General features: G+C 43.9%; 1 long non-coding RNA gene across 7 annotated transcripts in view; it reads left to right on the top strand.

Moving 5' to 3' along the window:
• The window catches only part of LOC112995290 (uncharacterized), a 209553-nt gene that overhangs the window by 175298 nt on the left and 13059 nt on the right, over positions 1-21196 (top strand). For 6 of the 7 annotated variants that reach the window (XR_010388986.1, XR_010388989.1, XR_010388990.1 and 3 more), the window contains 3 exons: positions 18679-18723; positions 19650-19728; positions 21076-21181. This is a non-coding gene — a long non-coding RNA (uncharacterized LOC112995290). The remainder of the gene's footprint in view (positions 1-18678; positions 18724-19649; positions 19729-21075; positions 21182-21196) is intronic. The other variant, XR_010388987.1, reaches the window with a different exon arrangement.

Raw genomic sequence — 21196 nt, 5'->3', positions numbered from 1 at the left:
TCTAAGTTTCTGGGGAGTGCTGAGGTGAGGGAAACATTTATAGAAAGGTATGTTCATGTGTCTCCTCTTGTTTATTTGGAAACAGTCCATCAAAATGTAGCTAAACTTTGTACTGTTTGGAATGATGTTTTGGGTCAGTGGAACCCGTTTATAGCAGGCAAATGCCTGGCTTGCTTCATCAGCTGATGCACAGCAGATTTCATGATTAAAGGTGGGACTCTCTGAGCATTTTCTTCACTTATGAGTGGTATTAATCTAGCTATAGCTAAAAACAAGTCTTCCAAAGTGGGAACTTTATTTGTTGGTGTCATGTGAAGTTGTCCCCCGTCCCCTCCCCCCCCCCATAAGGAAGAAAGTCAATGATTCTGAACAATTTAATGAAAACTCTTCCCAAAGGAGTAGTAGTGAATACTCTGCATGCAGGGTTTGTATGAAACTTCAGATATCTAAAGCCTCTGAGGGCTATGGCACAAAACCAGTCTGACAGCGGAAACTTTTAGCAACACCACTCCCCTTGCTCCAAACCTGAGTGTTTAGCACCTTGCGTAAGGCTTTCCTCTTCCTCCGTAAAAAGTTTGTGTGCGTGTGCGTACGTATGTGTGCTAAAGCGTTTGTTTTGTTACCGTAACGACGACTTCCAAGGAATGCTTTTACTTGGGGGCTGAGAGATTGGGCGGCTCTGTGGCACGTTGCCGCCATCCCCACGCGAGTCCTGGTGGGTGCTGGGGGCGCCCGAGGGGCCCGCCTGCCTCGCTGGGCACCGCCGTCGGCGAGCAGCACCCGGAGGCTGCCGCAGAGGTGGCCAGCTTGTCAGTCCGTTCAAACCTACGGCCCGCCTGCCAAAGGAAAGGGGCAAATGCGGAATCCTTGCTCAGCAGTAAAACGAAGACCTTTGGGGTGGTTGGCTTTTATTTGTTTTTTCTTAGCCGTGCGGCTCTGCAAGGTTTCCTCCCAGAGTCCGCGAGAAGCAAGGCTCACGCTCCTGCGCTCCACCTGGCTGGTCCGTGGGGTTTTGTATGACTCGCCCCTTTTAAAATTAGCTAAGCTTAATTTGTCACTTAGAGCTCGGTAAACACAAAAAAGCTAAAAGACTAGTCAGGGACCAAAGGGTGGTATTGATTTTCTTTTCTCTGTGACAGACTTGAAAGCTAATACAACTTAACAGTATTTCTGATACTGTCCCAAGATGACCTGTGGATGAGCAAGATGTAGTATTTTGTCTCTCTCCTCCTCAGGCAGAGGCCTGATCATTTCCAAAATATATGTGAGAATATATGAACTCTAAATAGAAGATGTTAGTGCTGGGGTTGGACTTCCGTTATATAATATCCTTCTGTTTTGTAGCAGATGCTGGCCAATGTAAAAATGGGAGTTGAAGTTATCCTTGCAATTTAAGCTTTGCCTTAGTGTCAGAGCATTAATTTCATCTTCTTTAACCAACTGAACATTCAAAAGTATGTTATTTATTTAACATCTGTAGTGTAGTTGTTTTTATGTGCAGCCTTTTTTTCCTTTGAAGATTGCTATTGAGATGTTAATTTTTTTTCATCTGAAATGACAGCTGCACTAGCCAGGAGAATTAAAAGAGTTTTTGCCCTACTGAAAAATAGATACATCTTCCCAAAATGGGGATTCTTTTGCCTAAAAGAATGACCTTTAACTGTATTTTAACTTACTTGATTTCACAGATGGACATTAATACTAAGTAGATGAAGAATCCCTTTGGATTTGCATTTTATATCTTTTTAGTACCAAAAAAAATCATGACTAAATAATTCTTAGTGTAGTAATAAAACTTAATCAGAAGTCACTGTCTTTCATTTTGAATTTTAAAAATCACATACTAGTTTTATGTCTTGAAAAAACATATTTGCGAAGAGGATTAGAAGAGATCTTCTAATCCTCATTCCATTTCATCAGTTTTTATTAATAAACTATAAATACTCATTCTAACTATGCCATGCTCACCACAGGCCTCATCCTGAGCGATGCTACCTGTCTGGGCCCATGTGGATCATGTCCCGCTCCACCATTGCTCCTACCACCTCAGCAGTCTGGTTAAACCAGGGCTGTTTTGTCTTTCCTTGTCCTGGCTTTGGTTATATGCTGTCAGTCACCGCATAGCTGAGTCAGGTTACTAGCGTATCATGATGCCCTGGACTTCTGCATTTGACATAGATGTTGCAGCTGCAGCAGAAGTCGTAGGGTGTCAGGCCTGCCAAGGCATGCTTGTACTTAAATTTCTACATTGTGTACTGTATTCCACTGGGCCTTACTTGCCTGCATGTATTTGCATGGCTTGGGAAATGTTATATTACATGGAGTAAGATCAAAAATTGCAGGCCTTCATGTCTTGCTGTGATTTATGCCTGCTGTCACAGGTGAGGGGGAGGGAATACTCATGTGTGCAAGAGAGGAATGTGGGATTTTTAATACCAATATTGGTGTAAAAAAATTGGTGCATGCAGCACAATTGCAGTTAAAATTTGTCGAGCAGTAACTTCAGCCCCCTGCAGGTGCAATGGTACATAATAATGTTGATGAAACCAGTAAGATCTCTTTTGACTTTTGACTTTGGCATAGTCAGGGTTTTGCGGATTATCACTAGTAATGCCACTATGGGGGGGGGGGGGGGACTTGAAATGAATGTGGGTGGGGAAATGGCAGAAGGAAATATGTTGCCTCAATATATTGAGGGCAGCTAGCGCAAAGGGGAAAGCGATGGCATAAAACTGTTACTGCGCTCCTTGCAGTACGTTCACACAGTCAACAGAAGTATAGAAATCAGTTGAACAGCGTATTTCTGGTAGCTGCATCTAAGCAGTTTTCATTTTATTGCTTCTTACAGTACTACAGTGTGGTGTCGTGCCAATGATTGAGTATGACAGCAAGTCCCATAGGATGAAGAGCAATTATCGAAGACAACTTGCCAGGTTTTCTGGGACCCACCAGAAGCAAGCTGTGAGCCAGATGTGACTTTTCTGGTAGCAGCAACATACTGCAGACCCCGGGGGTTCCTACTGTCAAAGATAAGGGCACGTGCAGTCATAAGGTGGGGAAGTTTGAGGAAGTTACGGAGAAAGAGGATGGCTGGAAGGCATTTCCACTGAAGAACATTTCCTCCTATCCATCGCTATTCTTGGTCTGCTCTGAAATCGCCCCTAAGAAAGAGGGAGCCAACCTGGCATTGCATGAGATGTACTGGTGGTGGCTAACTGGAGGTAGACATAGGCTTGGGAAGTCTGGTGCAGTGCACTTGTTCACTGGGGCAGCACGAGTGAGATCGGATGGAGATCGTGTGTGTGTAAGGGTGGCCTGCATGGCTGAAAGCCTTTGATGTCCTTGCACTCTTGCTCTTTCAAGAGTCTGTTGTTTGAGTTTCTATTATTTCTTCGATGTGAAGGGAACATCAAAGAGAACAGTAATAAATTACATCTTTTCAAGGCAGTAGTTATTTTACCAGTTTGAGGGAACTTTAGATTTGAGACTGCACGAGCTTAAGCAACTTGTGCCTATAAATATCTCTGAATTCGTGGCTTATCTCTCACTGACTGTGGTTCTCTCTTCCCCCAGATCTGCCTGTACGGCAGTTTTCCACCTCTTAAATAACAGAGAAATGTTAGCTCAGAATAGAAGTGAGGAGAAATGCCTCTGAAATCCTTCCTTTGGCTATGAGGGTAGCAAGGTCTTAAATGCCTCCTGATGAGAACGTGGTGGTGTTGCTGTGTCCCTTGCTGGAAGTTCACTCCGCTTCGTGAGCCTGCTGACCGGTTTGCTTTTTTAGCGCTCCACGTGCCTCCCGTCGGAGCAGTGCAGCAAGCTTCCTACCAGGCAGCTGCAAAGGGGTGATAGTTTATACCCTTTAAATTGCTGGAGGCTTACCCAGCTATGTAGGACAGCACAAAAAAGCAGATTAGGGTAAGGACGGGAAAGGATCAGTGAAAACTGTTACTTTGCATGATGGGCCCAGGTAGGCTGGAGAGGCAGTGGCATGAGCTGTTGCTTTTAGCTTTTGTGCTCTTCACGTTCTACCCTCCTGCTCTGAAACTACATAAAGTCTACAAGGAAGCTTCATCCCCGTGAAATTAGCTCCGTTAATAATCTAACTCGCCTTAGGCCAAATCCTGCTACTGGTTACACTGTTACAGATTGTGAATAGCTATGCTGAAGTCCCTAGAAGCATACGGAGGGCATGAATAAAAAGGATGACCTGTTTACCTTGATGAGAAGATTGGAGGCGTTTGGAGAAAACGACGAGTGTTTTACTTGAAATGAGATGCAACAAGCTTCATCAGCAGGAGAGAGGCTAGCCTGCCCGTCTGCAGACCACGTGCTATTTGTGGAGCTCGTACAGGAACAGTCGCTGCGCTCCTGCACCCCTGCTCCTATGCAAAGAGGAGCCGAGGGGTTGCCCATGCACGCGGCAGCCTTTGGGCAGGTGCTGCCCTTGGGGCCCGGCGCTCTCCCAAGGGGCGTACAGCTGTCCCGGGGGCCCGGCGCTCTCCCAAGGGGCGTACAGCTGTCCCGGGGCCCCTGAGGACGAGGCTTCCCTTGTACTGCTCCCCTAGGGTGGCCTGAAACGTAGCCACGCAACCGCTCTGCTTCTTGCCGTGGAAGAACACGTGAACTAATATTTTGTTGGACAGTCTGCTAAAAGTGACACCTTGGGATCTTAAACACCTCTGAACGATGGAAAAATTGCCTGGAAAACTTCCATTTTGAGTTGAGGGGAGGCTGCCCAGGAAAAACAAGGTGTTCCTCTGGCATCTTCTGCAGCAATGGTCCAGTTCCTTTGGGTCACCAAAAAGAAAAGCAGTTTCCCTTAGGGAGCAAAGCTCTTGCTGCTGTGTTTGACCGACAGCTCTGCTCAGACAATCTGTAGAAACAAATAGAGATGGCCTTGGCGAGGTGGGAGGAAAACTAAACAGATGAAAAATACTGAATGAGTCTTGTGTTCATCATACCACGCAAGTTTTAACCACCACCTAAAAGAAAACATTCAAACTCACAGTAACCCTCAAAATCATGCACTTATTGCAATGTTACCAAACTCACGAGACAGACCCCTCAAATCTCATGACCAGTGCACTAAAATAATACACAGAACCCTTTGTAGGCCCTATTAAAAATTTATTATTTGTCTTCTGTTTTTTGAGCTTCCAGAGTCCCCCTGAGCCATACTTACAAGTTATTCTTTATAACTAGGGTCAGTAGGAAAACTTTGCTTAATTGATCAGACAATTTATTTTTTCCCTCTGGCAGCTGGAGCTCTAATAAACTCTGCGACCAGAAAGTTTCAGCAAAGTTTGTGAAAGCTGGTGATGTTGGAATTTAATGGGTGATGAATGTGTTCAAAAATAGAAACAGTAATTCTTCTTTCTTTTGGTAAAGTATGACCGAGGGGGGAAAGCTTACTGCCTGTAAACCTCAATGCATAAACAGCAGCGTAACTCAGAGGGTGTCAGAAAACCAGTGTGTAACTTGGCTGTGAATAAAGCTTGGTTGCAAAGAGCGAGGAAAGTCCCTAAGTGCTCAGAAGAGGGAAGGTCTGGAACAAACCCTTGTAATAGTGGTGGGAGCAACAGGATTTTTTGAAGATGAGGGCGACTTGGCTTATGGAGGGAATAGAGTTTGGTTGTCTGCTTTCTCAGGAAGCGTCTTAGGACGATTTGTGGTCTTCCTAAAGAGAGAAACCCGTACTGTGATAATGCCCCAGGGATGCTTCCCCGTAAATAGCAAAGCACTTCTAAAAGAAATTCAAAATGTTTTAACTTAGCTATTTTAACTAGCTTGTTTTAACTCCATGGTAAGACACTGAAACTTTGAGACATAGACCAAATAATGATCTATACAGTACTTAAATATGTGTCTAATAAAAGGTTTAATTATGTATATTAGACTGAGTCTTTTGTTAGCATTTTCTAGATCATGCTGGGATGCTAGCCAGGCATCATTTCAGGAGATATAAAAAGACCAAAGAAAATTAACTGCGCCTTGTTTAATTGTAGCTTGTGGCGTTGTTGTTGTTGTGTGTTTAAAACATTAAATGCTTCACTCTTCCCCCCCACCCCCAATATTCTGGTCCTCTCAGACAAATTTTCATTGATACAACTTGTAAGAGAGGAAATATGCCTTCTAAATGAAGACTTGTGTGATCATTTCCTTGAAATTACAGTGTAGGAAAATGGAATTAGTATTTTACTGTGATTCAAAAGTGACTTTTCCCAGACTGATGCTGTCGCTAGCAGCAGGCTTGTTCTTTCAAATGCACTGCTCCGAAAAGCTGATGTGTATGTTGGGCATACTGAAATAAAAAATAATAGCGGATTTTTCTCCTCACCCCCAGTTCTCACTGGACTATCACAAATTATGATGAAAAATGTCGAAGGCATACGCTTTCCTGAGCCCTTCATGGTTCAGGTGTGCTGCTCGCGAGCCTGCCAGCCTGCTGCAAGCCAGAGACCTTTCTGCCTTCACCTCCTTTACTGAGAAATGGCCCCTTCTACGCAGACACCAGTGTTACCAGCTCCTTACCAGGCGGCTACAGTTATGTAGGGATGCAATTAGTAACTTTTTGGATACGTTAGGAAGACTATATAGATGTGATTAAACACTGTGAGAGTGATCTGCTGCCCTGGTGTTTTAAGGATTGTGAAACTAGCTTTAATTCAAGCCAATTTAAGATTAAAGCAAAGAAAAAAAGGTTTATTTACAGAATTCAAACAAGAACAGCTTTCAAAGGTTTACAGACACAGGACAGAAAGGAAAGGAAACTGCGTGCAGTCAGGATGTTGTGAGATGAAATCTTGAAGTTCCTTTTCCTGCATCCGGGTTGCGAAAGGATTTACCGAGCACGTGCTGGCTGGGGACTCTTGCTCTGTCGTAGGTCCTCAGTCCTCGGGCAGCGCTTGTAGCAGCTGTGCCCGGACGTGGGGGGCTGACGCCTTCCTGTACCTTTGGTCCACGGCTTTCTGGGGGAAAGGGGTGCGAGGGCACCTTCCTGCCCCCACGTGTCTTGTATTTCCTGACCTAGTCGCCCCTCTGGAGGTGCTGATGGCCCTGGGCCTGCCGAGGTGTTGCCGCCTCCTATCCACGCAGTGAGCGGTTCTTGCTCAGCGTTACCCTGCGTGCTTTCTGGAGCCAGAGCCTCGTTCAGGTGGAAAGGGACCTCTGGAGGCCTCTAGTCCAACCCTTGCTCCATCAGGGCCAACGTGTAAGCCAGGTCAGGCACTCAGGGACCTAGTCCAGTTTAGTTTTGAGTATCTGAAGGACAGAGATTGCCCATCTGCTCCAGGCAGCCTTTTGCAGTGCTCAATCACCTTCTTTGGGAAGATTTTTTTCTTTACCTAGTTGCACTTTCCCTTGCTCCTACCCATGACCATTGCTCCTTGTACTGTCGGCGTGCACCTTGGAGAAGGATCCACCTCTGTTGTCCATGCAGCCCCCAGCCCTTGCGGCAGTGGCAGACATCCGTCAGATCCTCCCTTAGCCCACGCTTCTCCGGGCTGAATGTGCTCAGCTCCCTGAGCGGCTCCTCGAGCGCTGTGTGCTGCAGCCCTCCGCTCTCGCCGTGGCTCTGCGCTGGGCGCACCTCCCGCCTGCCCTGGGCGGGGGCACCGCCGGACCCTGTGGTCCCCAGGGAGCTTTGAGTGCTGGGTGGTGGGGCATAGCAGCCTCTCTCCGCCTGTGTTTACTTAACCTCTGTAGGTAGTCAGCCTTGTCACCACACGGACGCACCGCCAGCCTCAGCTGCTCGTCTGCCTGCCGGTGCTTTCCCCACAGAGCTGTTCCCCGCGGGAGAAGCCAGTCCCCGGCCCGGCCTGGCGCGTTCAGCCAAGGCCTGAATGAACCCGCTGCATCCGCTCAGCGCGAAGGGTTGGTGTCCTGGCTTACCGTGTAATCTTTCTCTCCATGCACTGAATCCTGGTTTGCATGAAATGTATTTTTGTCACTCACGTTCCGTATAACTGTGTAGATGAAATTAGTACCTACCTCTTGCTAAAGACTAGACTTGACAGTAGATAAGTACTCCAGAGCGATACCGCGTGATTTAGAATGACTGAGCTCCTCCATCCTCTCTGTAGCATGCTATGTGTGAATAATATGTATCTGGTGTAGTATTCTTGTATACACTGGTTTGAAAATGGTCCCTAGAACATTTTTTTAATAGAGCAAAAAGCTGTGATTTAATGCTTTTTCCTAGTGTAAGACACATTTGACAAGTTATTGCTGAAGCTATGGATTATTTATAGATTATTTTACTACTTAATTCTGAACTCATGGTGTCTAGTGATAAAAATGATACTCTAGAGTCATCAAGTATTTTTAAATACTCTCCAGTATCTTTTTCTTAATGCTTTGATTTTTTTTTTCATGAAATAAAGAAAGACAGTTTTAAAATAGTTATTTCTTTCTTTTTAAGGGGAAAAAGACACAAAGGAAGATACAGCGTATTTCTAATCCAATACCTCTAAAAAATTATTGCATAATAACATTTTGAAGGATGAAATATCACCTCACCAAAGTTGATGGGATTTTTGCCAGTAATTTGGGTGCTGCTGAGCTTCAATTGCGCTTTTCTCTTATTGAAGGAAGGAGGTTGAATCAGTCGTTAACATGAGCGGTTGCCTCTCTGGGGGGAATTCAGTGAAATTCTTCCCTCAGATATTTCTGTTTGTCCTGCCTCCTGTTCTGAACACTATTTTTAGCCTATTTTCATTGCCTACGTGGATTTAAGTTGTGCAGCTGTGTATGGACAGTGATTACTCAGGCTATGCAGTGCTTCCATCAATAAATGTGGTGATCACCACTGGGATGCCTCTACCAGGCTGGGGGCACCTTGCCTAATTTCCTCAACAAGGTACTGGAGGGTGTGGGAGGCAGAGAAATACCATCACATGGATTTTGCCACAGAAAGCAGCATTATTCCCCGCTCCTTGCTGCTTGCAAGTCACGAGTAACCTCTCCATGCCACGGTGGTGGCTCCTCTCTTCCACAGCTCAAGTTACTTCAAGCCTGAGGAGAGTGGGCTGAGAAATGGGGAGAAGGAGAGAAGCAGGGAAAGGCTTTACGCCTTGCGGCTTAGATTCATCTCCAGTAATCCAATTAGCGCAGGCTAAACATACAGGAGGGGAAGCATGTTATTAAGGAACACACAGCTGGGACTGTGCAAGCTTATTCCGATCAAAAGACTGAGTTTGCAGTACCTGTGCCAAAACCAGTGGGTCAAATCTTTCTGGCTTGTGCAGGTATTCTCACTGAAATCAGAGGGGCAAGAAAAGCAGGAGACGGTGCCGGCGTTGTAGGAGCTGCCCCTCCAGAGCTGCTTCCCTCTCCCGCGCGCTGAGCACCATCACCTGCACGTGCCTTGTTTTTCACGTGATGGGCTACCGCAGAATTATAGTTCATCTCTCTGGGCCAGTTAAGTCTGATAATTAAAGTGGCTTTTTTTCCCCTCTGTCAGATTAGTCTCTTAGCCATAGCATTAGAATCTTAATATATTTTTTTTATTCATCTTTAAAAACTCATTTTCTGTGTCTGTGTGTTGAGACCCTGGCTCAAAATAACAGCAGTGTAACAGCAAAAGCCAAGCTGCTCTCACTGGAGAGGAGCCAGTCCCGTTACTCTAAATTTACTGAGAGCTGATAGGATCTGGCTGCCTTAGTGACTTGAAAGACATTTTAAATTTCTTTTAGAAAAATGGAAGTTAGCCAAAACCCTGCCTTTTCAGAGTACCAAAATTTATTGTATGGCTGGAAGAGGGCATTTCTGCATGTTTACTGCCCTTTGATACTCCTGGGGTCCCCACCAAGGCGCTCTATTAGATGTGCACCCTTTCCAAATCGGGTCTGATATTAAACATCTGATGCTGAAGATCTTTGTGCTGAGTTTTGGCTGTGGAGCTGTTACACTGAGCAGGCTCTGGTCCATCGCAGCTGAACAAAACCGTGGCAGGCTCGAGGCTGATCTTCTTGTCCCTCTGTGAGACTCATTCACTCCCAAAAGCTGATAAGTTAGTTGCAGTATAGACTAGGCTCTGTTCAGCAAAAACTTACTTCGAGAGGTTGTTGTCATAGCACCTTTAATAATCATAGCATGAGCAAGCGCTTTGAAAAAAGGCATGGAACATTAAATAAGAAACTTCTAGTCACACAAGAACCTATTTCTTGAAAACCTCTAAAATTTTTCAATTATTTTCAGGTATTGCAAGGTTGGAGGAAAAAAAGTAACCACGCTTTAGAAAGCTAGAGTATCTTCCATTTCGGAAAGCTGTACGTTAATGTAATAATCAGAAAAAGCCTTTGTTGTCTAGGCAATCTAAATTACCATTAGTTTTCTTGTCATCATAAGCTGATGTTAATAATGAATATTACATATTGCTCTCAGTCTGGTACCTCAAACGTATAAGGATTCACTGTGATAACACATTATCCTTCACTCTACATAACTGCCTCTTACTACTGTAGTGGCTGAGCTCTGTTGTCTTCAAAGCCTAACCGGAGATGCTGACCTTATTCCATTGATTTCCATCATTGCTTAGTCTAATAGGCATAGTGTGGTCGTATTAGAAATTCAGTTTAATGATAACGATTTTCTGAAAGTGGTGTGGGTTGCAAAGTAGAATATGGGTGTTTTTGCTTGTCAGACATTCATATTCTTCTCATAAGAGGTGTATCATGCCTTTCTAGTGCAAGTGAACATATGGTATGAAACCTCCTTGTACTAAAAGAACTTAAATTTCAGGAGAAGAGTTTCTAGAGAATATAGCTGAAAAATCACAAACAACCTTCCCTCTTTTTTTCCCATGTTGTAGTATAGCTGCTGAAGACTTTAAAGTCTGATGCAGATAAGATTTGGTTATGTTTAAGAACTTTAAAATTCTTATGTGACATTTAAGAAATCACTGTTTTAATGTTGTTTTTCAAAATTTGGATGCATATCCACTGTACTAGAAAATGAACTTCTCAGTTTAAAAAAAAAAAAGTCTGCTTCACTATTAAATTCTGTGAATTAAATAGTTGTAGACTTATCTCCTGATCCCTTATTAAATCAGTGCTTAGCCAAATATTCATATTTAGCTTTCTTAATCTTTCTTCATACATCCATCCCTTCAGATAGCCAGTCACTTTGATGCTCTTCTCTGAGCTCCCTGTGCATGTCTTTGTTTTGGATTATTTTTCCCCAGAGGTAATAGTTTTCATATTTTCAAGCCAAAAAAATCACATTACTTTCCATCTGCCTTGGAAGTCTCAGCTCGCTGACATTGGTCTCATCTGACGACTGGACGCTTGGGAGCTGAGGACCTTTGGAAATCTAATAAGGAAGCATTTTGTGTCGCAGGTCAAGATTTAACATGTGTGTATCAGCAAATACCTACTTGTACCAAATACTTCTTCCTGGTCTGAGTTGATGTTTGCTTTAAACGTGACTTGTTTACGGCCCTTCCAGTTCTCGGTCCTGCTGAGCAGAGCAATTGCAGAGGCTGATCCACCTGGAGGGCTGGTGAGGGCCCTGCAGGCCCTCCGTTATCTCCCGCAGCAGGTACCGCGGATTATCCTAGATCCTCAGCACCAGGGCTTTCCCGCGTTCGGCTGTCTGAAATTTCTCTTTTTCCATTCTTTGAACTTTGTGCGTCTGGGCTGTGTCTAATCAGGTCCTAGTAGCTCAACCTAATGCCTCTGGGTGTCAGGGAGTATCAGACAAGCCCCAAAAGATTAGAAGCTAAAAATGAAAGGAAATGAAGTAGAGAGGCAAGCTAATGCATGTCTTTATGTGCATTAACTGGTTGTTTCGTGTATTTAAAAGAAAAAAGACAACTTATCCTGACTGGTTGGGCATCATGCAGAAATGAGTACGGAGTACTCTAGAGGTAGAAAATGCTGCTGTTTTTGCCCAAGTGAAGGCAGGAGCCTGGCAGAGATGTTTCCAGTGCAGTGGTCACAGTTCAGTTAGGCAAAACTCTTTAGGATGCAAAGGGAAGAAAAGGAAATCGCTGTTAGGCTTTTCCTCTCCCAGATACAAAAAAGAGCTCTTCCCTACTGTCATGACCCTACCTCTAGTTTCAGAAAAAATCAATTATATATCACTTGGAGAATGATTACACAGGAACCAGGTTTATGATTATTGAAATTAAATAGTCAATTCTTTCTGTAACCCATCATTAGGAAGGTTGGTCCTTCATAAAAATAGTTACCTGGAGAAGGGAATCCCAATGCGCTGCGGGAGCCTTTTGATTAGAGCAGCTAGCAGAGATGTCTCGGCAACCTGGGCGAGTCCCACGCTGAGGGATCCAGCCTGGCGACTCCAGCAATGAGCTGGTTTGGGGCAGCGCAGGTCCCCCGTGACCACCGTCTGCCTGCGTTCCCGGCTCGGGGAACTCTTGTTTCTCAAAGTTGTTCGTAGCTTTTGGGCTTTTTATCCCATGTACCTCTGTTACTTGGAGGCCAACTTAACTATAAAGCATCACAAAACATTCACACGCTTCATCTCTACTTCACCTCCATCCTTGTTGCCCCTCGTGGTCCCCAGGTCATCCCCGCAGGGATTGTGGCTGAGGCGGCCTAAGTTTGTGTGCGAGTTTCTCTTGCACCTTCTACCATGTCCGTATCTTCCAGAACTGCCGAGATAATGAACGCTAAAAGCGACTGCACAAAATGTGAGCACAAAACACAAACAAACGTTTGCCAGGTGCTTAGTGAATGATGTTTGCACACTTGACACTAATCTGCGAAGATGCTGCTTCTAATACCGTGCGCAAAGCGCATGGAGGTACGAGTCCTTCCTTCACACGAATAGCCCTTCCTCGCCCCTTGTCCCCAGATGACGAGCGTTTTGCCCTTGGTCTCTGAGAGCAGTCCCATGAAGGAATATGGATATTTCAGGTAAACTAAACCAGGAAAAGGAGGCTGAGATGTAACCTTGGCTTTCTTTCTGTGCTGGCTTAGCACTCGAGCCGTACTGATTCCTGCGACGGCGCATGCGCAGGCAGGGCTGCAGGTCAACTAACACACAATGTCTTTCCAACACACGATCAAGTAACAATGTCTTAATCCTAAACCTAAAATTTATGTTAATCCTTTCCCTTTCAGTACTGCCACAGTACCTGCTTATTAGATATATCAGCATAAATCATATCCCTTGATCGTGTGGAGGCATTCTTGGAGGAGGTGGATGGATTTCTTCTTGCCAGAGGGGATCATTACAGATGTGGTAGATGCATCAAACTCTTCCTTTGTAAAACAACATCTGTAGAAGATCGATCACAATGAAAAGAACCGAGGTTATATTTGCTGCTGGGCAGAAGCCTGTAGCATGGGGCTGCCCCAGCCCCGCTCTGGGATGGGTGCGAGAAAACACGATCAGCAACGGACGCGGCGGAGCTGGCAGCAGCCTGTATGCTAGTAAAGCTAAATCCGTAATCAAAGTAATACCTTAGTAATCTTACCCCAAAGTACCCTTAAAGATGGATGCATTCTGTTTGGAAATGTTCTAGAAACATGTGCAAGGAGGATGTTTTGCTAGCGAACAGGGTAACTGAGAGCGGCCAAAGCTGTTTTACGGAAAAGAATCGGCATAGTTAACGCATGAGGGGTGTGCTGTGGTTTTGATTTTTTTTTTTTTTTTTTAAGGAAAAACTGTGAACTGACAAGAAAAAAGCAAATAATCTTCATAGACTTTAGCATAACTTTTCTTTTTTTTTAATGTGGTAGTAGATTGAAGCCTGCTGAATGAAAACAGTCAGTGACATACTGAGGAAAAATGTTTAAGGGGGGGGGGAAATGCTAAGCAAGGTTCAACAGAACAGTGCAGCAGCAATAAAGAAAGAGACTAAAGAGAGCTGATGAGAAAGGTAACACAATTTGAGGTACAGCTCATTAAACTGACTTGGAAATTAGGCCAAAAACAGCAGATGTCTTCTCTCCCACTACCTTTTTTTTTTTTTTTTTTGTCTGGGTCGCTGGTAACCTGTTTGTGACATCCCACAGCTCACCTGCTTTCACCCAAGTAAGTAAGTGTGTGTCAGTGGGAGTTTAGGTGCTTTAATAGTTTTTTGCAATCCCTCCTCTGGAGGGATCATCCTGTTCTTCTGCTGATTGAATGCTGCAGATATTTAAATATATACATTAAAATCCTGTTTTGCCATTTGCCATTTTGAGCAGTTGATGGCCCCTGGGGAAGCCCTCTGCTGTTAGAGAGACCCGCGGGCAGCTCTCCGGTTTGGCAGGTCTGAAACCTGAAGCAAGTGCTGTTGCTGTGACCTCCCGCGTTGGGCGCCAGGCCGGCGTGCTTGTTCCAGAGAGCTGCGTCTGCACTCGGGTTTCCCAGCTTATCCCGGTGTGATCACTTGCGAGGTGCCCTTGTGCACGGTAAGACAGAAAGGAGCAGCAAGGCATTTAAATTTTTTTTATCAAAACGGTATTTTCCAAATTAAGATTCTTTGTTTTCTTGAGCAGTTGCAAAAAAGGAGTAACTGTTAATCCTAGTTAATATCAGCTCTTCATTAAACAGTAACTGCCTGTAGTTAACTGAAATATATTCTATTATTTCTGAAATATTTAAGGTAGAATTTAGTCAAAAAGTTAATGGCAGTTCACTTTGAGGAGCAGAAATACAGCTGTATCTCATCTACACTGACTGAGATTGTTTGGATAGAATATGCTCATTTATAGTCAAATATCCACTTAGCCCAGCATTATGGCTCATAAAAATCAAGCAAGTTTAAGAAAGTTATGAAACAGATATCCATATAAATGCAATTCAGAACGTCCACTGGAACTTAGATTTCTATCCCTTCTTTTCTCATGGCTTCCCCAAATCCCTCCCACCCAATGGTAACTGAGTTCCTTTTTTTTCTTCTTCAAACAAGTTGTTAAACTGCCAGGAGTCTAAGTGAAATTCCTTTAAAGTGGAATTTTAAAAATGTTTCCAAAAAAAGCCATCATAAACTCTTTCAAACTGTTTAATGAAGTATTTTAAACAAGATCCTGAAATGAAGCTTCCTCCAGTTGTGCTGCTGCTTCTCTTTAGGCTGCCGGTAAATTCTGCCTTGGTTCGATGCCTTTTCCATCTCTCGGCTTCTGCCGGACAAGCGGTGCGCGTTGGCATGCGAGCACGTAGTAGAGGAATCGCTGTACTCTGGCTGGCAAAAAAGGTGAAGTTTTTAAATGATTGCAGGCTTGCTTGTCATAAAGCTGTTAATAAGTTGGGGAAGTCTCTGATCAGACTGTCCTCTGCACAGGCGGCTGTCGCTATGCTGGATTTTTTTAATAGCTTGGAAGTCCAACATATATTTATTTCTTCCCACCTCACCGGAGAGTCCTGCAGCTTTCCTGCTTCAGGAAGAAAGGATGTGGAAGGGTTAATGCCAAGATAAGAACCCTTGAAATATGCAAAGTAGTTATTTTTTCTGTTTTCCTCCCCCAATAGAGTATTTTTCCCCATTCTGGTGGATTACTGAAAATTTAAGCAAAGATAGCTTTAGTCATATCTAGATAGCTTTATAGTCATATCTATGCAGGAGAACAGCTTCTTTCCATTATGGAGTACTGGTATATCATACAACTGAGTGAATCTAACAAGTGTAAATCCAATACGATATGGAAACACTGACTCTTCTGGCGAGTAATTGCGAAGACGGCAAGAATTTTGCAGGGACGCGGCTGCGGCAGGCTTCCTGGGCCAGCCTGCGCTGCTCGCCCGGGAGAAGCTACGGCGGCTTTCTTTTATTGGGCTTTGACATTTGGGGGAGGAAAATGGGAAGCTGAACAAGACATTGCCTTAATGCACTAGCCAGCTTTATATAGTGCACTTGAGAGTTCACTGCATTCCTGCCTTGAGTGGTACCGTGTATACTATACACCCCACAGCTCTAACGCTGAAAGGTCCTAAATAAGCAGTAGCAGAACTGTTTGCAGAAGTGACAAGAAGATCCGATGCTCTTCATAACTGCAACTTATTTAAAGAATTCCTATTTTTTCTACTCTTAGATGAAAATATTTCACATGGTGTTAGGTTTTAAGTATACATTTTTGTCTACACAACACCTGAAACATTTTCTCTGACAAATACACTGTCCTTTTCTGAATACTTGCATCTGCATTTGAAATGGCATATGCAAAGAAGAAAACGCACAAACGTGCTCCTATTTTCCACAGCCAGCAGCAGTTGTATGTGCTGATTTCCTTTCTTCCTTTGCTGGGACTAAGCCCGTTTGCTCAGGACAAATCCTGAGATCGTTCAGTGTGTGCTGAACCGACAGATTTCTGACTCGGTGTGCACTAGCCACTGCCCGCCCTTGGTTTTAAAATGACTTATGCATCAAAACCGCTCGGTGGCAATGTGTTATGTTATGCTTTCTCAAGTGTGCTTTGGGTGCGGGGAGCCCTGGCTGCGAGGGGACGGAGGGAGCGGCGAGGTCCCTGCCGCCTCTCCAGGGCCGCCCCGTCGCGCTGCCCGTCCCTGTCCTGCAACCGCGGCGGGAGCGCCCAGCGCCGGCTTCTGCCGACCGGCCGCATCGGTCGGGGGCACCATCTTCCCTCAGGGCAGATAAACCCACATCGAAGGAGCAAGCTTTACTGACGTGCAGCTTCTGTTTGGTCTGCGGGCTCCGTCGTGCAGGTTCAACCAGAGTTAAATATAATTGCATTTCCCATGCCTCGCAGCTCACTGGAGCACTCCTATGGTTTTCTTCACAGCAGCGTTAAGCGGTTACTAAAATACCAGGCAAACTTCACAGGGAGCTGTGAAAGAGAAGCAGGAAAACATAGCTGGCAGGTATTAAGAGAGACAAGCTGTTACCAGCACAGAAAGCTGGCAGGTAGTGGTGAAGGTTTCCTGAGCCCAAAGCAGCCGGAGCTCTCAACAGCTTAGGAAATACCCTCTGTATGGGGGGGGAAATCAGATATTTCTGCAATAAAATGCTGCATCTGTTTTAAGTTAGGAGCCCCTGATCTGATTGAAGTTGCAAGATTTGGCACCTTGTGGGATTTGATGCCTGTCTAGAAGATGTGCTTTTGTCAGATACGATACTGGGCTTGCTCCAGAGACATGTAATGAAATTTAATCATGCGCTATATTGTTGGAGAAACTGAGTGATCTAACAGTTTCCTTTGGTTTTAATTTAGGAAATTCATGGCCTAAATGCTTGACTACGTGCATGAATAAAACAAATATGATTTCATGGTAGCTGAAAACCATATGCTTTTGTTAGGGGGAAAAATATATAGTGAAAATTATATAGTGAAAATTTCATCAAAATACATGCCTTACTGTTAAAAGAGTCCAGGTAGCCTTCTCCTGTGAATGTTGCTTTAGGAAGTGGAGGTAGGTTTCTCTTTTTTTAGGTTTTTGTTTGTCTAGTGAAAACAAATCTGTAATCAATGTTCCTGTGATCAAAACTGTTTCACTGTAGGACTTTATGTGCAAAAGGTCTCCACAACCCCCTTTAAAAAAAGCTAATGCTACAAATGACCTGTTAACCATTTTCTGACAGGCCTCTCTATCCTGTGTAAAAAAAGCATATTATATATTGAATATAGGGATAGCAAATATCGAAACAAAAATAATCTCCTTGGATTCCATGAGGAATTTGAACTTTAGCCTAAGTTGCCTAAACCAAGATGGAACTGAAATCGGGCACTTGCATCTTCTTGTGTGGTCCTCAAAATCTCAGTGTCATGCTGTAGGTGCCATGAGTTGACTTTTCTTGCACACCTCCATGCCCTTCTTCGGCATTCAAGTTTCGGAGGCCCCTGAACTCCTCAGCCAGAACCAGCTTATTCTTGGGAGAACAGAACAGTTGGGGGCCCTGAGCCCGGCCGTCCCTTCCCCTGCGACTCTGCCTGGTCTTCCTGAGCCTCTCTTACCTATCCTACGTGGGCATATGCTAAGTTTGGACTTGCAGGCAACATAATGACCAAAGCCACTTTTTTAACAAAAAAAACCCTCTGAGAGACTACTGGTCTTTCCCTCTTATACAGAATACGGGGCTTAAAACACTGACCGAGGGTATGACGGGGGGCAGTCAAAGGTCTCTTCCCTCATCAGCCTGAATCCAACCTACTAATCTCCCTTCTCTAAGAGATGGTTGCAAACGTGAGGCTCTGCCTATGAGACCAAGAGGGAGGCTCCTAAATCATAAAGGGGTGAGATTTAAGGCACATCTTTTCTACTTCCTGTTGGTTTGACAAGCGTTTCCTTTGCTCAGAGTACCAACCGTTGTGAAATGGTTTTTCACTTGAAATATTTTGACTTCTCCTTGCAAACTGTTTAACTTGCTGGAAACTAATTCTTGCCATTGTAGCCCTTTCGTCTTTGCTCACACCTAGCAGCATTTTCAGCTTTGACAAAGATTGTTTGACTATATTTGGTTTTTATACACTAGAGAATACTTCCCTCTGTAGGAAACTGTAAGTCAGTAGTAGTTACAGTCTGCGGCAGCACAAAAAAAAAAAACTGTTTGAGAACCAGGGTAGTAATTCACACAGTTAAATTTACTGAAAATGGGTACTTTCTTGGCAAGCTGCCTAGTGGTATGGTCATGTTTTCCATCAAGTTATTTCTGTTGAGTTTCACATAGATTTTCATTGGCTCTTGACCATGGATGAGTACTCCGTCAATATTCACACAACATATTCTAACTTTGGTCAAAGCTGTTCATTAATGTTCTTCTATTTTCAGATAAGAGAGGGAGAGAAAGAGACGGAGCAAGAGGGTCTTCCTGAGGTCAGTCATGCTCAAAATGGCTTTCTAAAGGCACGTGGCCTCCTACCTGAACTGAGCTGTAATGTAGGGATGAGCCTCTGCAAGCTACGATTTGCCTTTGTAGCTGCTTCTGGTTCCTGCACTGTTTACTTCAGTTTTTGATTGTGCCAATTATTTTGTGGCAGTCAGTCGCAAGCTCCTGTACCTCGATGCTTTACCTTCCCCATCTAAAAAATGGCAATGTTACGCCTTCTTTCTGAAGCACAATTTTTATGTAAAAGCGCAGAGTACGATCAATCACTGCTGTTTGATCTACAAGCCAGCAGTCTACTCAATAGTTATTACTGTGTATTATTTACCTCCTTCAAGTCTATGAATTCTGTTAGCTTTTGTAAAAGCATCACTGGGCTCTCAAAATGTAAGACTGGAAGTAAGACTGAACTATCTTGGGTTTTCAGGCCTCTACTTTGAAGGTATCTGGGGGGGGGTCCTCCTGCTCTCTGAAATTTCAGCCAACTTCAAGCAGTACCTAATTTCTAAAATTCCCATGCACGTGTGTTTGCATTGCGACCTGGTGTGACAGTGAGTGAGCCACTTGATTGTGTCTGTTGTTTACATTTCATTGGAAACAGACAGAAAAACCTTTTTTCAAGAGAAAGACAAGCCTTACAATAATTAAGCCTTTCTGCAGTAAGGCCAACGCCATGTCAGTTGGATGGAAGACCATTTAAACAAGAAGTTGCAGATTTTAATACTACCCCAGACTATGAAATAGTGAGGGAGAGCAAAGCCTTTTACTCTCTTAAGTGTACTTGTTCAGCCACAGAAAACTTAAAGCTGCAGCATGACCTGGTAGTTGTACCAGCCTTGTCAGCATGGTTAAAACTCTGGGTGGGTGGGGGCGGGGGGGCTCTGACTGACTTTTCTACGTTTTTCCCTCTTCTCAGCTATTTTTGCGCCTAGAGATATCAGGCTGTTACACCCAGTACACTTGCTCTGTAGCGTGGACTTGACTCTTTCCTCAAGGTAATAAAGAAATAAAAGATAGAAAAGGTAACTAAGAAAAATGACCACCTTTTTTTGATTTAGGACAGCTTTTTAATGTCCTGGTTTAGTGGGTTTATGTTGTGGGTCTAGTACAAAGGAAATTGGCCAACCCTCTGTTTCCCTAAAGTCAGTGACCTCTGCTTTCAGAGGGGCTTTAGTTTTTACACTAATTTTAGCACAGGGGAGCATATAGATTCATTTTTGACTAGTATTATACAGTAGTACTGTATATTAAAAAAAAGACATTTCTCCTTCTGTCACAGCTTTTTTTAAAAAGATTCATCTTTTTTTTTTCTGAAGGTTAATAAGCTCCAGTGAGACTTTTACAAATCTTAAAAAAATGCTTGTATTTTTTGCACTGATTAGAGATTTTTTTAATGACATGTTCTAAATAAACTTCAAAAACACTGAATTACAGCAACTGAGCGCAACTGCTTCTTCAGCTGCTTATTCCTTATACCTTTATCTTCAAAACAAAGACCCAAATTCTGGGTTAGGGCTGTAGTTGGCATATAGCCCCCTGGTACTCATTACACTCAAACTTTTGATTGTGATTTTCTACAGTGACACTTGTTGGAAATACTTAAAAAACTGAGAAAGTACATGTTTATGTTACTGATGATAGGGGTTGCTCAGTTATCTGTATCAAAACTGGTTCTGCATGAGACTGCTTCAAATGTGGGAGTCAGGTTAAAAATCTGACCATGAAAGAAGCTGCATAACAGAAAAACGCAATGCCTAGGCTCAGCGCGGTGCTGCTGTACCTGCGTCTATTCCCTGCGAGCCGCCCAGGCGCAGGTACGTGCTCTGGGGCTGCACCACCCATCCACCTCCTCACATGGTCCCCTGAAGTGGCCAACACCTCTCGTGGTACCAAGATGGGGTTGGCCCAGACTCCCATTAGAAGCATATTCTGTTTTATGAAGTCTTTTCTTGAACATACCAAAAGTCTACCAGATTTTGAAGGTGTCATTAAAGGTGTCTATTTTAAAAAGCTGCAATAAAAAAAAAAATCTTAGCAAGACTCTGGACAAATAAAAATACAGCTGATGTTTGCAGTTTGTAAGCTGGAATTCTGTCCAACAGGCACAAATACTTTGAAGTTACTTCCCCCCATCCAGGCTCAACACTTTACTATTCTTTCTCAGACATTGATTTTTACCACGATCTCCAGGTCCAGTCACTGAAGTTTAAGCATGAGGCAAAAAAAAGCCCCCCTCCCTCTCAACAGTGTTTCTTAGGAAATCATAGAGTTTAACAGCTTTTGATGATGACAGAAGCTACTAAGCAAACAAGCTTTTTAAACATGACTTTTCTGCTTACAAGGTTTCACCCAGCCACTTAATTATACTTCCTTCTGTTCAGTGAAGCACCTTAACTGGAGCCTCTGGCCAAAGTTGGCTACTAGTGAAAGGAAAGCAAACTCTGCAAGGTAAGTTCCTGAAGG

Source organism: Dromaius novaehollandiae, chromosome 4, assembly GCF_036370855.1.
Source record: "Dromaius novaehollandiae isolate bDroNov1 chromosome 4, bDroNov1.hap1, whole genome shotgun sequence".
In the NCBI taxonomy this organism is placed as follows: Eukaryota; Metazoa; Chordata; class Aves; order Casuariiformes; family Dromaiidae; genus Dromaius; species Dromaius novaehollandiae.
Note: the sequence above shows the minus strand (reverse complement) of the source record. Positions and strands in the feature narration are given on the sequence as shown.